This window comes from Podarcis vaucheri (assembly GCF_965113315.1).
Source record: "Podarcis vaucheri genome assembly, chromosome: 13".
Taxonomy (NCBI): domain Eukaryota; kingdom Metazoa; phylum Chordata; class Lepidosauria; order Squamata; family Lacertidae; genus Podarcis; species Podarcis vaucheri.
The window spans coordinates 42612996-42628686 of NC_138751.1; the positions used below are offsets into that span (position 1 = coordinate 42612996).

General features: G+C 45.7%; 1 protein-coding gene across 1 annotated transcript in view; it reads right to left on the reverse strand.

The window, feature by feature from the left end:
• Positions 1-7146, reverse strand: part of MAP3K14 (mitogen-activated protein kinase kinase kinase 14) — a 34141-nt gene extending 26995 nt beyond the window's left edge. Inside the window, exon 1 of the mRNA XM_082194778.1 lies at positions 6969-7146. The gene's annotated coding sequence lies outside the window, so the exon portion shown is untranslated. The remainder of the gene's footprint in view (positions 1-6968) is intronic.
• Between the last annotated feature and the right edge of the window lie 8545 nt (positions 7147-15691).

Consider the following 15691-nt stretch of genomic DNA (forward strand, 5'->3'; position numbering starts at 1 on the left):
TCAGTGCTCCTTCCTCCTGACCACATACACAGTACAGCCTTTTTTCTGCTTTTAGGAAGTCTGTCCTCTTTGGGCTGTCCCCCCCCCCCCTTTAATGCACTTCTGCAAACCTTGGGGTTCCCTCAAACAAGTAAAATACCTCTGTTTTTTCACTGGCCCTATTTTGGCTACAAAGCTGTTATTGGGAGAGCGGTTTAGTCCCATATTATTTATTCTTATTTAAACAGTTTATATATCCCTTAACTCCCATGGTTTATAAAAACGCAATGCAAAAAAAGGAAGTTAAAACTATAAAATCTCTATTAAAATGCCTGATGGATGTTGGGTAGGGAGGGGGGGAGGTGTCTGACTTCAACTGGAAGGGAGTTCCATAAAATTGTGCCCTCAATACTAAACTCACAGCTCCTGGTGGATACAAGCCCTGCATCCAAGCCGTGGGGGAGCACCCCAAAAAACATCGGTGATCGGGCAGGGATATAAGAGATTAGGAAGTCCTTGCAGTATCCTGAACCCAAATTGTTAAGGGCCTTGCAAATTAATACAAGCACATTGAACCTGGCCTGGTAGCATATAGATTTTTGTTGTTGTATGTGGGGTGTTGTTGTTTTTTTTAGTCTCTATAAAATTTATTTAATTTTCAGATTTTGAAATTTACAAAAATGGTCCTGGATACCATGATGGTCTATGGGCTCAAAAGCCACAGAGAAAATGAGAAGCAGAGTCAAACTCCAGCCACAATCCTGCCCTTGCCTTTACTTGACCGTCAACGCTTACCTTTCCGCAGACTTCTTACGATTATTGTTTAGTAGACCATTTTAAACCTGCCTTTTAACTTCAAAAAATGCCCAAGGAAGTTCACAATATAAATGAAATTAAAAATAAGAGCAGCAGTAAAATAATTTTAATTTTTTAAGATATCCGCAGATAAAAACAAATTCAGATTAAAATGTTGGGACAAAATGCTCCACACACTAGGGAAAATATCAAATGCTTGCCAGAAAAAGAAGTCTTCACACCTAGGCACCTTTCCACCTGTGACCAACACCCTTGGCCCTGCTGAACTTCCTGCTTCAAGGTCACAGCTCACCTTGATTGTTCTCTCTTCTACCTCCCAAGGCTGCTTCTTGGCTTTGCACCAAGTGACAGCCTCTGTCTGAGAGCCTGCTTCTGCTGCCATCTCTGTTCCTGTAATGAACGCCCACGGCCCATTTCCCAACACTGATAATGCACTCTGGGCAGGATCTCCTCCCATGTTCTACCAGGTATGAATGGGGAGTCAGCTCGGCCTTTTTTCCCGCTGAAGCTTGCCTCAAGTGTTTCCAAGTGCACTTCGTGCAAGGATTCCCTTCTGTGTTTTGAGAAGGGAGAAGTTAGGCCTCAAAAGTGAAACCAAGTCATCTGATTGCCATATACAGTAGTTGCAGGGGGAAGCGGCGAGGTTCTCACAAATCACCGCTTCATTTTAGTAAGGCCTCAAGCCTCATCTTCCTGAAAGGGAACAGGAAGCAAAGGCCCTCCTTGTTAAAATAATATTTAGCTGCCCTTCCTGAACCTATTCAGGAAGATACAACAAACAATAGGGCGCTGTTTCGGTGGTGACCTTATCTGCAGCAGGGAAGAAAGGCTGCTTCCTCTCTGCAAGATGCTTTTTACCCAAAATCGAAAGTCATTGTTCCTTGTCCCAAGGTAACCCCTGCCTACCCAAACAAGGAACCCTAGGGGGCCTGAGCTACATATTCCTGTGTCAAAAGAAATAAATAAAACACTTGTGGCACTTTAGAAGTGCTAACAGACAGACTGATGCAGAGGTGGGCAACCTGTTGGTCCATAGTATGAATAATCTGCCTGATGTCAGTGTCCAGGTAGAGACAAGGTCTGGATGAACGCATCCAGAATCAGAGATGGGAGAGGTTTCCATTTCAAATGCTAGACTACTGCATCCACACTTCCTGAAACAATACAGGTGGCAACCATTTTGCTTGCGTTCAACTGATGCACGGGTTGTTTTGGAACTGGAAGAGGGCATAACAGGGTGCATAATGGGGCAGGCTTATGCGTGCTCCACCAAATCATGTGAATGCCCAGAATGCAGCCCCTGCACAAACGGGGAGATGCCTGTCCGCAAATCAAAGCACAGCCACCCTTCAGCATTTGCACTTCTTTGAACTTGCAGTTGTCTAACTAATCCTCAATTATTCTTTTTACAAGACTATGTGTATTAGGGGAAAGTGTGCATTGCAAGCATGCATGTCGTAAAAATGCATTATATCAAGAAAACTGCTTGCAGAAGTGTGTGTGTTTGTGTGTTAGGAGAAATGTACACTAAAATTATGGCAATTTTTTGGTGAGGAGGGTCCTTTTCCAGGTCAAAACTGATGTGCAATTGTAAAGAACAAACCTAAAACTGGAAAAAATGATAAAACAGATAAACCAAAACCAATAAATTGATCTATTAACCCTAACTGGATTAAAGGTTGTCCTGTTAAGAAAGGGGTTGCTCCATTTCATTTTTACTTAAATAACAGCAGCCATGGTATGTGGGAAAGTGGTAGGTTAGTCTTTTCTCATCACACCACAGACTCAATGAAAGCTGCCCCTCCCAGAGCTGTTCCTCATCATGGCAACTATTTGATTGCAGGAGAAAACCAAACCACACATTTAACAGTGTATAGTTTGGCTCTGAGTCTACAAGGACCATGTGCTGCTAGCATCCCATTGCTACATTATTAATCAAGACATGGAAGCTGAATTTGCAAACCACCAATTCTGGAATACTGTATGTGCTTTCCAGCCTGTGTTGCATTTTTAATTTTACACATCTTAGGCAGAATCAGGCAGGAAACATCTGGCAAGCAACCACAGCAGCAGCTGTCCATTCATCAGCAATGAGGTATTTGAAACTTGTGTGTTGTATCCCCGCCCCCCTTAAGAGAAAATGTTTCATTCCAGCGTACAGTGGTACCTCAGGTTACATACGCTTCAGGTTACAGACTCCGCTAACCCAGAAATAGTGCTTCAGGTTAAGAACTTTGCTTCAGGATGAGAACAGAAATTGTGTTCCGGCGGCGCGGCGGCAGCAAGAGGCTCCATTAGCTCAAGTGGTGCTTCAGGTTAAGAACAGTTTCAGGTTAAGAACGGACCTCTGGAACGAATTAAGTACTTAACCCGAAGTACCACTATAATACAAAGAAGCAATTTGTACCTTGTATCTATCTTGGCAAAACTGCATCTCAAGCATCAGCAATTTAAACACTGAGGGTTGCTTTAAGCCAGTCACAGGGTGTTCCAAAAAACTAGAATTTCATCTTTAATACACAGTGGACTTGAACCCATGAAACCTTATGCTGCAATAAAAGTCTTTAAGGTGCTGCAAGATTCTTTGTTGTTTTAACCCTAGGTTTGTAAACAATTGATCACCTGGGTGATCAGGAATTGTCTCCAAGCAACCAAACGGGGAAGAGTTTGTAAACTGAAAGAGAATTAGTTTGTTTTCATCTTCAGACCGAAGAAGATATGTGTCAGATGGTAACTTATTTACAAGACTAAACCATATTCCAAATTTCTCAAAATACATCCTGTAATGTTAAGGAGAAGCACCAAGCAGACACAGTATATGTTGGATTTGAATATACACAGGAAATCTTAAACTGCTATTAATAATGTTTTATAACTATTACATTTCCAGTTTTGTTTTTTGTTTTTTAAATGCAAATAAGGATTGGCATGTCTTATCATTGCACAGCACGTTGCCACAGATTTGTAGGGGGAAATGCATGAAACTGGAAGCCAAGAGAATATTGACCTGTTAGACTCAGACTGGCTGGACATCACACCCACAGGAAGAAAAACAAAGTATAACAAGCCACTGAAGCTTCAACCACAAGAGCATAAGAGGAGTTTTCTGGGCCATCCCATCCAGTCCAGCATCCTGTTCTCACAGTGGCCAACCAGATGCCCATGGGAAACCCACATGCACAGGAGCACTCACTCCGCTTGAGGTTTCCAGAAACTGCTATTCAGAAACGTAACTGCCTCCAACCACAAACCACAGAAACCCTGCCTAGCCCTTCTGTGGTCTCTGAAACACTACCAGACACTATCCAGACCATATTACCACTTCAGCATTAACTTTGATAGTTTTGTCCACATTGAACAAAAATACACTACTGTCCTTATGCTACAGCAAAGTTATGAAACTCAAAGGTCCATACATTTTTTTGCTGGCCTTGGTAGCAAAGACAAGACCTGTTATTGTTAGGATCCATCCCTCACCATTGGCACAGTTTTGTATGCCTGCTTGCCGAAAAGCCACAGGATTGCCGTCCTGACCTCACATTGCACCTCCATGGGAAGTCAAGGACAATTCCCCTTCTGCAGCTCTAAACCTTAGGTGCTGGGGGAAGGGATTACATTGGTGCCTCAGTTTAAGAACAGTCCTGTTTAAAAATGATTCGGTTTACGAACTCCGCAAAACCGTAAGTAGTGTCCCAGTCTGAGAACTTTACCTCGGTCTAAGAACGGAATCCGAACAGTGGAAGGGCACCAGCAGCGGCAGGCCTCATTTGGGAAAGCGTGCCTCAGTTTAAGAATGGTTTCAGTTTAAGAACGGACTTCCGGAACAGATTAAGTTCATAAACGTACCACTGTATTATTATTGTTAGTAGTAGTAGTAGTAGTAGTAATAGTAGCAGTATACCACCCTGTACCTGTAGATCTCAGGGCAGTTCACAACATAAAATCACAATATGAACACAAAATACATGATAAAAATAGAAACAAAAACAACCCAAGATCCACAACACAAAGCAGCCAGTCCCAACTTTTCTCGCTAGGTTGTAGACATAAAGTAAAGCAAGCATCTTTTCTATCACTATGCTGAGCTCTCTGAAGGTCAGTGCAATTGAAGGGGTGATTTCTCTACCCACCCACCCAAGTTTCCAAGCTAGAGGGGAATGTTGGGGCTCCCCTTGCCATCGCTGCCTTTGGGCAAAAACTAATGTGGCAAGAATGGCAAACAGAAATGCAAACCCAAACTTACAACCTTTTTTCTTTTGATAGGTCTTTGGCCCAATTGACAATGCCTGCCTCCCCTGTTTTTGTGGCTGTGTTAACTGCTACACTTTGCCTAATTTTCTTGAATGCATTTATTTTTAATTTTGATTTAATCTATATTAGACATTTCTAAAAGAAACTGAAAGCCAAGGTAAAATGCTTTATAACTTTCAGACCTCACATTTCTGGTGTAGAGCCTGGCAGGCTACTAGCTTGCTATTTGAAAGCTACTGTAGACAAGAAGAAGCCTGTTAGTCCTGGATGAAAAGAGCTGCTAGACGAAGGCATATGGCTATGCTGTTATGTTTGGGCTAAGTAAGTTAAACCGAATGAGGTGTGTGCAGGCATTCTGGGAAAGGGCAAGTAAAGGTTCGCAGGAAATAAACTCCTCACATGCTGCTCACCAAGGCTTACTGGGAGGCATAACTTGCTATGTGCTGTAAGGTGCATTCAAGCTTATTTTCCTTTTTCCATCCCATCCTTCCTCCAAGGTTCTCACAGTGGCACACATACACCCCTGCAAAGTAGGTTAGGCTGAGAGGCACCCACGCGGCCCAGGATCATCCTTTGGGGCTTTGAAACCAGTCAACCCAAGTATAAGCCCACTGCAGTCAATACATCTTGCAAGGATAATACCTAGTGGTTTATTTACAAAGCGTTTGTACACTCCTCTTGAGTGCCCAATAAGGTGCTGAGCGGGGAGAAGAGACCTATCTATCTATACAAAACATGCATACTGGGGGTGGGGGGTGGGGCAACAAGTATCAAAACTTTCAGGCAAAGCAGAAAACAGCCTGCCAGCTTTTTAATTCTGTCAGCTTCCTCCCAATTTTAATTCTGTTAACTTGGCTGACAGCTCCATCACAGAGCAGGAGACTCTTAAATCTCAGGGCCGTGGGTTCGAGTTCCACACTGGGCGAAAAAATCCTGCCTTGCAGGGGATGGAACTAGATGATCCTCAGGGGTCACTTCCAACTCTATAAATAGCCAATGGTTCTAAATTCTCAGCAGTGGGATATTAGCTCTGCCCAAGGCATGATAGAGAACACCGGGAAAAGATAGACATAATATTTTACAAGGACAGGAAGAAACATCACAGACAGAATAATTACCACACACAGGAAGAACAAGGATATAGTTTGAACACTTCACCTGCAGGTTTATAAATCATTTAATGTGTCCATACAAATGGAAGTTGTTAATGTTGGAGTTGTTGTCTAAGGGATTGCTATGTTGACTGGAGTATAATTGAAATTAATAAGATTATGGAACGCAGAAATAAAGTAAATAATCAAACCATCAATTCTAGCATGCAGAGGGGACACCGAAATTATATAAATTGGCATCTGAATGATTGATACTAGTAACTGTATTCCAATTTGGCATTGCTATAATGAGGCTGTTATTGGATTATTGCAATTGAAAACTAATAAAAATTATTTTAAAAAACAAATTCTAAATTCTCATCCAAAGACACTTAGGTGGTAGGAACGAGAAACGGCCACGCTAGGCAAGCAATAGGTGCGGCAAATTGGGACTCCGCACCTGGAACGGGGGTGGGGGGGGAGTAATAGCTTGAGAGAGCTGCGGTCCTTCCTCCAGAGACTACAACTCCCATCATCCTCGGCCGCCAACCGGCGCTGCTTTCGCACAGGATGGAGGAAAAAGAAGCCTGAAGGAAGTTTTGGCTGAGGAGCGCAGAACATACACACACACACACGAACATACCCCTCTAAGCAGCGAATAGCGGGAACGGGCTGAGGGCTGAAGAGACATGGGGCAAACCAGCGGGAGAAGAAAATAAGTTTTTTGGGGGCGGGGAGAACCCCCCTCGCGCACACGGGAGAAGCAGCAGCTTCAGGAAGCCCAAACACACCCCTTTAAAAAACAAGGTGCGGCACAAACCAGAAACCCACCTGTCGCGGGGCTGGGGGGAGAAGAGAAGAGACCCACAGCAGGCACTTCCGGCCTCCTTCCCTCCTCGGGCACAGACTGACAGGAAGCTTAAAAGCGGACGCCTCAGGGTGGAGGGGCAGAGCCGGCCCCGCCCCGCCATCCCGCCTCCGCCCAATCAGACGCCGCTATTTCCTCGAAGCCACGCCCCTCCCCGCCTGCTTTCTCCCACGCTGCCTCGCGCCTTCCCCCCGTCCACCTCCCCGCTCTCAGGGGAGGGGGTGTAGGACAAAATGGCTTCAGGGATAAGCCACGCCCAGGCGGCGAACGAGGCCGGCGGTGACGTCACCCGCGCGGGCGTGTTCCTCCTCCCGCCCCTTTCAAGGCCCTCCAATAACGCTTCCTCCTTTCTTCCTGTCTCGTTCTGATTGGTTCCTGGGAGCTGCCCGTGATTTCCTATACCTACTTTGGCTGCGGGAAAACGCAGTACAGTAGTAAGAAGAAGTGCTGTTTTTCTAAAAAAAAGTTTAGGGGTACTCTCATTTGACTCAAGACAATCACCATTTTATAGTTCAAATCGGGAAAAATACAATAAATAGACAAAAGTATAAATATTCACAAAATGTTTAGGGGTCTGCGTCCCCCTAGGAAAAGACCCAATAAAATAATAATGGCTTGAGAGCGTTATATCCGGCTGGATCTTTTTCAATAAATTGTTTTCTCGACGGGTGTGACTCGAATTCAGAATGGGACTGGCAAGATGTTAGTCTTTCCCAGCATACACACACAAATTACTATGTAAGACAGTAAATCTGTTAAACAAAAATGACAAGCAAGGACTGTATGATGACTTGCACATGTAAGCATATGGTCTCAAACTGACTTTCTCTTATATGCTGCTTTTTGCGACAATGGCGACTGTTACTACTGATCCTAAGCTAAATAGTTTAGTTGCCCAGCCCTGCTTCGGATCCTCCACCAACTACCGTCCCTTCCCGAACCCACAGCTCTCAACTGCCTCACCTGCAACATTGAAAGCCTCATCCAATCTTCACTCACCTCCAGCATTCCACCCTCACTCTTTCCCCTCCCTCCCACCTTAACGTTCCCTTAATAATTCCAATACAATCGCCTTCGTCACCCTGTTGCACTGGTTTTCAACTTCCAGGAGCGTTTAGGTGAGCCCCGGGTGGCTGTCCTTTCATTAACCTGCAGCCCAGATCTTCCTGCTTTCTCTCTCTTTCTCTCCGAGGCACATTCAGGGAGAGCTTAACTTGCAACCCGTTATCTTCCTGCATCTCTTCCCTGCCCCCCCCATGTTTATCTTCTTAAAATATCCACACCCACCCACGAAAAATTCCTCCCCAGCTTCAGTAACTAACAGTTCCTCGGATTTACACAAAGGGCTTCAGAATTAATTAAGTAGTTTGATGGTGTGTGTGCCTAGGTGGGTGGGTGTGTTCTATAAGGAGGAATTTTTAAAAACCCCTGTGAAAGTGGAGTCTTTTATGTTTCTCCTCCTACCCCAAACATCCCTCCCCCCATTTCTTCTCTACCTACCCTGCAGGCAACCCCCCATCCTCCTTAACAGTTATCCAGCTTTGTTAGGGTTGCTGTATTTCAAAAAGTAAAAACCAGGACACCCCAAAGTTGTTGAGGTTTGACTTGTCTAAGATCCAGGACAAGGCACCGCCTTTCAGAAATTCCGCCCAAATGTCAATTCCATCTGGGAAATCCCAGTAATTCCAGCCCTAATTGTGGGGACAGGCAGAATGTTGCAGTAAAGGACCATGTTTGCATGCATCCCTGTGCTGTGTGTTTGTTGCTTTCCTACCCCGCAATAAGAAAGCATTTCTGCTGCTGATCTTAATCTTGTTTTGCTCTTGGATACCCCATAAGGGAAAAGGGCATATTTTATTTACAACACCCTCTCCATCCCCAGATATACTCTAATTTTGGGAAAGCTTGGGGCTGCCCTGTGAAGTATGTCAGCTCAGCCCTCAGCAGTGTGCTCCCACTTTACGCACATGCCCACTGGCTGTTAAAAGCCTCTATTACCAGTAATACCAGTACTACTAATAATTTTGGGGACGCGGGTGGCGCTGTGGGTAAAAGCCTCAGCGCCTAGGGCTTGCCGATCGAAAGGTCGGCGGTTCGAATCCCCGCGGCGGGGTGCGCTCCCGCTGTTCGGTCCCAGCGCCTGCCAACCTAGCAGTTCGAAAGCACCCCCGGGGGCAAGTAGATAAATAGGTACCGCTTACCAGCGGGAAGGTAAACGGCGTTCCGTGTGCGGCTCTGGCTCGCCAGAGCAGCGTTGTCACGCTGGCCACGTGACTTGGAAGTGTCTCCGGACAGCGCTGGCCCCCGGCCTCTTGAGTGAGATGGGCGCACAAACCCCAGAGTCTGTCAAGACTGGCCCGTTTGGGCAGGGGTACCTTTACCTTTACCTTACTAATAATTTTATTTATACCCCACCCATCTGGCTGGGTTACCCCAGCCACTCTGGGCAGCTAAAGGATGGAGGGGGGCCCTAAGATGCACTATGGTCTCATCCCACCACACTTTGACACCCCCCTTTATTCTTTATTATTAATACAGTTGCCTGACAACCCAGCAGCCTGACCCCTGTTTCCCAGCTGATGTCACAATGGGCAGGTTTGCAAGCAGGCATCAAAATGCCCTGAAAGAGGGATGCCTGTCAGTCTGATGGTGATACACTTGCCAAGGCAAGTGCTGCCCATAAGTGATCATGAGCAGGAACTGTGAAGGTAAGAGGAGCTCAGATGCCAGGTTCTCGGGCTGGGGAGGGACCCTGTGCATTGGAAATGGAAAACCAGGAGGGTCCTGAGTGTCACAGGATTGTGCCTTGACTTTAAGGGGAACATTGGGGAGATGGGTTTTGCTCGTGCTCAAGGGCTAAGATTGCCACATAGGTTTTCCCACATATTAGAGGACAGGAAGGGATTCCCCTGAGAACTGTGCCAGGCAAGGAATCTATGGGCTGGCTTATGAAAACCACACCTGATTGAGCACTGATTGAGTCCATTAAGCTAAGATGTAATGAATTTTAAATAGAGGATTGAGTAAAGTGATGAATATTTATGAACACAATGTTAGAGTTTTAAGGTAGCAAGAATTATATCATGCATATGACTGAAGGAAGTCACATGGGTATTTGGGTAAATGGTGAGTTGGGTGAGTTGGGTATAGGGTTTAGGGTTAGATGTGAGGAATGCGTATATATAATATTATATATGTAATGTATAATGTTGAAAATGTACAGCAACTAACATGTAAAATAAATAAATAGAGGGGGGAGGAGAAAAAAAATAGAAATAAAATCACACCTGTGCTTCCTAGGCACATGAGCCCAATGGCAATAAGCATGCGCCCTAAAAGTATGCTGTGTACACAGTCTATGGTTTTAAGAGAAAGGTTTCTAATGGGCTTTAGCTTGCACAGGACAGGAGCGTAGTGAGATTTATTTTGTATTATCTGTTTGCACCATCACTGTGTGCGACCCTTGAGAAAGAGGCTGCTGTCCTGAGTGGCTAAAAATCTTTAATTTGGCACAGGGAAGCAATTGGGAAAGGTTGTGTGGGATGTAAACCCAGGAGCAGTCAATGACAACATTCCTAGAGTGTACATGTTACAACATGGGGAGGGATGTCTGTCCAGCAAGCAGGTAAACTTCCTGGGGACGGACTTCCTCCGCATGTGACCAGAGGTGGGTGTGGCCTCACCTGTGCAGGTAATGACAAAAGCACAGGGCAGGCAGCCATCTCTCTCTCTCTGCCATTACCTTTCGAAGAAGCAGGATGCCCTCTTGGCTCTCAGCCAAGAGAGGAGAGGGCTATCTTCCTATAAGATAGATTCTAAGTGTATTTTACCTTTTTAAGCCTGTCTGCCATCTGGGATCATATTGTGAACAGATCGTGAGTAAACTCTTTTATACTTTTATAAAGACTGTGTTGTGTCTTGTATTTTAAGAGGGAACAAAGGGGAAATTACCAGAGTAATTATTATAGAGGTTCTAGCGAACCTGTGCACACGTTACCGTTGCGAACAAAAGGGGAATGTCTATAAACTCTGCTGATATTTTGGGAGCTTGTTAGCACAAGTTGGATAAGGATATAATTAGTCAATATATCCTCTCATGCACCCCAGAACATTCCCACAGGTTGAAGGTCCAAGGTTGGCTCCCGTGTCCTGCCAGGGTCTGTGAGTTTAGACTTCTGGGTTCCCCAGCATTTCCCGTATATTATCTCTTTCTTTGCTTTTATTTTCCTTTCTGTCTCCTAGGTCATAAGGCATGAAGGTCAGAGAAGCTGCTGTGGCGGCGTGGACAAGCTGAGAAAGGGGAGGCCGCCATACTTCAAAGTGGCATCTCGCAGGTGACGGGCACAGTGATTTTTGCAGCAGGGAGAGAGTTTTGCTGCTTGGTTCCCTTTCCGAGCTTAGCCCCCAACATATGCAGAGATAAGGTGGGCACCATACTGGACATGAGAGTTTAACTGTGGTGAGGGAGGAGGAAACCATTTCGCAGCCATTACCAGGAGCCACTCTGGCCCTGTGTAGCTGCTTCTCGAGGTTGCTGCAAACACCTGGATTGGGCCACTGTTTCCTTCTGATTCTCTGCATAAATGTGTTCATGGGGGGTGGGACTGCAGCAAATAGCCCCTTAGCAGCAGAGATGCTTTGCTTGCAGAAGATTCAACCCTTTGTATGAAGCGTCAGGTAGCAGGTTGCGGGAAGATTTCTACCCAGTGGTGGCTGGTGCCCACTGTGGTTTCCCCATTCACATGTGCAAGCCTTCACTTGAAGTTGCAGTGATATATGAAGCAGCTTGTCTCATCTGAATATCAGCTGCCGTTACAAGTTGAGCGTAACTGGAGAATGGAAGTAGTAGAACCTTTCTACATGAGATCAGAAAGGAAGGGCTCTAGTTCCTTGAGAAGTTAGTCATCCAGGCTTCCTTTGGAAGTTATGGCATGTTAATTCCGTTGGATATCCAATCCCCACATATACCAGGAAGATACTATATCCTGCTTCCTTTGTGGGAAAGATGATTGACAAGACGACAACCAAGCCATCCATGCAGTTCTTGGCTGCCATTTCTGGATGCCAGCGAATCCTCAAAGAAAAATCTTGATCCTCGTGCCTCTTCTCCACTGCCCCTTCTCTGTGTGGGCATGGCTCCTTCTCTGACTTCTGCTGCAACCAGATCTTTGGTCCAGAAGCAGTGGCTCAAGTTTTCTCTTCTGATGACAACAGCGGGGAGTCCAGCCAGGCTAGATAGCCAACCATGTCAAGGCGGAAATATTGGCTTCTGAGTGAAACTGTCCAGGATGTAGCAGAGGTCGGAGGAAGTGCTTCCTTCCCATGTCCTCCACCATCATGGCCCAGACTGGTGCTAGCATAGCTTGGAGCCGATGTCTCCGTTTGCTTTGCAGCAAGGGAAAGCAGCAGCCTTGCTTTGGAAACCGCCTCTGTTGTCCCATCCTCATCCTGGGAGGGACGGGACCAGAAGGACAGAAGGAGAGGGTCCTTATGAAACACATAAGAGCCTTCTGGATCAGGCCCATGCCCCATCTGCTCCAGTATCCTCCTATCCCCATGGCTACCCAGATCCATGGGGAAAACTATTTTTAAATAGTTATTGTTATTCTCTTATCATTTTAACATGGTATTTCTATTTCTATATATATATTTTTTGCACCATTGCGATTTCGGCACCTCTAATATACAGTAATTACCTTCCTTTCCATATTACATCCATGCAATATTTTGCGCACCCTACTCTCTGTAATCATACTGTTAAAAGCCCTTGAGCTTCCCATTCCTGGTTCCTAGGAAACGGGGGCGAGCAAGTTGACTTAAGCTCTTGCCTCCTCCCATTGCATGTGTCAGAGCTGCTTCCAGATCCGAGCTCACAGAGGATCACGCTAGCCAGCATTCACTGTATAAAAGTCTTTATTGATTTACAGTTTCCATTTTCAAGCTGTAGCGCGCAACTCTACGTCTTATAAGCTAGACCGGCGAAGCTCCGTCTGAGTCTCCGCCTCCTGTACACCAACTTAATACCCTAGCCTTACTCCACCTTTTCCGCCTGACCGTTCTTCTCTGGGTCCCTCTGCCCCCCGTGGTCTCTTCCTTCCGGGACTCTTCTGACGCTGACCCCCCGGACCCTTCTGTCTCCTTGCGGCGGGCTTTAGGACCTGGCTCCCTTTCCGGGCTGCTTACTGTGCCGCCTTCCTGTGCATTTGAACTTGGCGCGCGCGCCCAACCTTCCACTTTCCGCTTGACCGTTTCTTCTCTCTCCGATGGAGGTGTGGCCACTCCTGACTCATGTCCTCCCCCCTGCGGCGAGCCGCCTGATCCCGATGCCTGGCGCCCTTCTTCCCCACTGCGCTCTGCTGGGGATGTTGGCCCCGATTTCCAACTGCTGCTCTCTGAACCCCCTTTTGTCCCTTCTTCCTGGGGTGTCCCCCTAAGCTCCCCCCTTGCTCTGGTCACTGGCGCTCCTTTCTGTGAATCTTCCGATTCACTGGAAAGACTCGGAGATCTCGGGTCGTCGTCATCGCTCATCTTTCCTTCGGACTCCTCCCCTTCACTCTCTGTTTCCTCCCTTGCCCTCGCCTCTGCTCCTGAACCCCTGACAGCATGTTCCTCATCTATGTCCTAAAAAGCAGATATCCCCCCTCCCCCAAAAAAATTATGTTGGGAACTGTAGTGTGTTAAAGTTAATGATTAAAAGCCGGAGGGCGAGGTGAGAAGAGGTGGCAGAAACCCCACACCTAAATTTACCCTTGGTAGGCTAGGGAATCTGTGCTGCCCTTAAAGAGGGATTAAGTTTGTTTAACGTTTACTCCATATCAGTTCATGTGGCAAACATCACAAACCATATCATTGGTTGAACTGCTGCAATTGAAATTTTTTATATGTAAGCCCCCTTGCGTTCCATCAGGGGGGAAACCTGTAAGAACCCTCTTTCCAGCCGTGACTTCCAGCAACGTAAAAGGAAACCCTTTGCTCTGGAGGAAGATCTCTGTGTGTGGAGAGAAACACTCGCTTGAATGCTCGTTTCTGGGTGGATTCCCCCTTTGTCTAGTCCTCGCCTTCATCCTATTTGTTGGATCATATTTCTGAGCGAATTTTTTCACACACCCACCCTTGTCTGACCCTCCCTCCCTCCCAGCTTTTTCATTTCTACTTCATTATTTTTGCATTTCTCTCCTCTCCCCACTGCCTGTCATCTGGGGAAGGGAAGAGTGTATAGGGGGCAGCTGGATTCTGCCCCGATTGCCGGGAGGAGTCCACAGAGGCAACTGGGCCAGAAGTTTGAGTTTCCCACCCTTTTCTATTTTGTTAAAAAAGGTGGGAAACACCATTTTGTTTCAACAGCTCAGCCATTTGGTTCTCCTCCCTCCTGCGTGTGACACTGGAGGGGCTGTTCAACTGCCTGCTGGGGGGGGGGTCTTCTTATGGAGGCCCCCAATCCTGCCACCCTCTTCCAACTGCTCAATGATCTCCGAAGCTACAGTCTTGGGGAAAGCGGAGAGGCAAAAAAAAAACATGGCGGCCAGTGTCATCTCTGCGCTGCTGGCCTTTGCCCAAAGCTTTCCCCACTTCAGAAACACAGTAGCTCGGCCGGAGTCAGCCTCACTCTGGCCAAATCGAAGCGAAGATGATCTCATCCTCGAAGACTTATAGTCTTAAAGTGGAAAAGGAGCAAACATGGAGTCAGCAATCGCAGCACAAGGCACGGGGGACCAGGACACAGATTTCTTACACAGTGGGAAGAAACCATTTAAGTGCAAAGAGTGTGGAAAGAGCTTCATACAGAAAGAAAGTCTCAGATCTGCTAATATTTTAAATTTAATCCCTGGGTCGTCCCCCCAGTTAAATTTTGATATGTCTCTTTGCTATTGTTTGAAGCAGTATAACCGGTATAGTTTGAAACAGAAATAGCATCTTCGGTGGTACATTCATCTCCTGCTGAAAGATTTTCATCCTTCCCCATCATGCTAATTCTTGTTTCACCTCGTACCATACTTCAACATAGTTATTCGGATTCAGCGATGCATTTTTATTTCTTAACCAAATACCCAAATATTTCACCTCTCACCCCCCCCATGCCCGTTTTATTTTGAAGACCCTCTTTCTCTTGATGCGCCAGATTTTTTAGCCAGGATTTTAGTTTAGTTTTTCTTTTATATACATATATATAGAGAGAACAGGGCCTTCTCTGCAGTGGCTCCCCATCTGTGGAATGCTCTCCCCAGGGATGTTCATCTGGCACCTTCATTATACACCTTTAGGCACCAGGCAAAAACATTCCTTTTTAACCAGGCCTTTGGTTGATCCGATTTACATCCTATGCCCTTTTAAAATGTGAGGTTTTTTGTTGGGGGGGTATTGGGTGGTTTTTTTATTTTTATTAGGTATTTTGTGGTTTTATATCTTGATTTTATTCTGTAAACCGCCCTGAGACCCCCAAGTATAGGGTGGTATAATAATAATAAATAATAATAATGATGATTTTATTTCTCAGTTTTTCAATTTTTGTGACATACAAACATCCAATACAAAAAAAAATCCCATTTGACTTCCCTCCCCATCCCTTTCGTGGTTCCTTCAGTTACAGTTTTCTTATTGCATCTCCTCAATAATCCATTTTTTTGTTTACTCCCTCTTTATTTCTTAGTCAATCGTTTTTACGTTTTAAGGTAGTTTTTAATTTTAA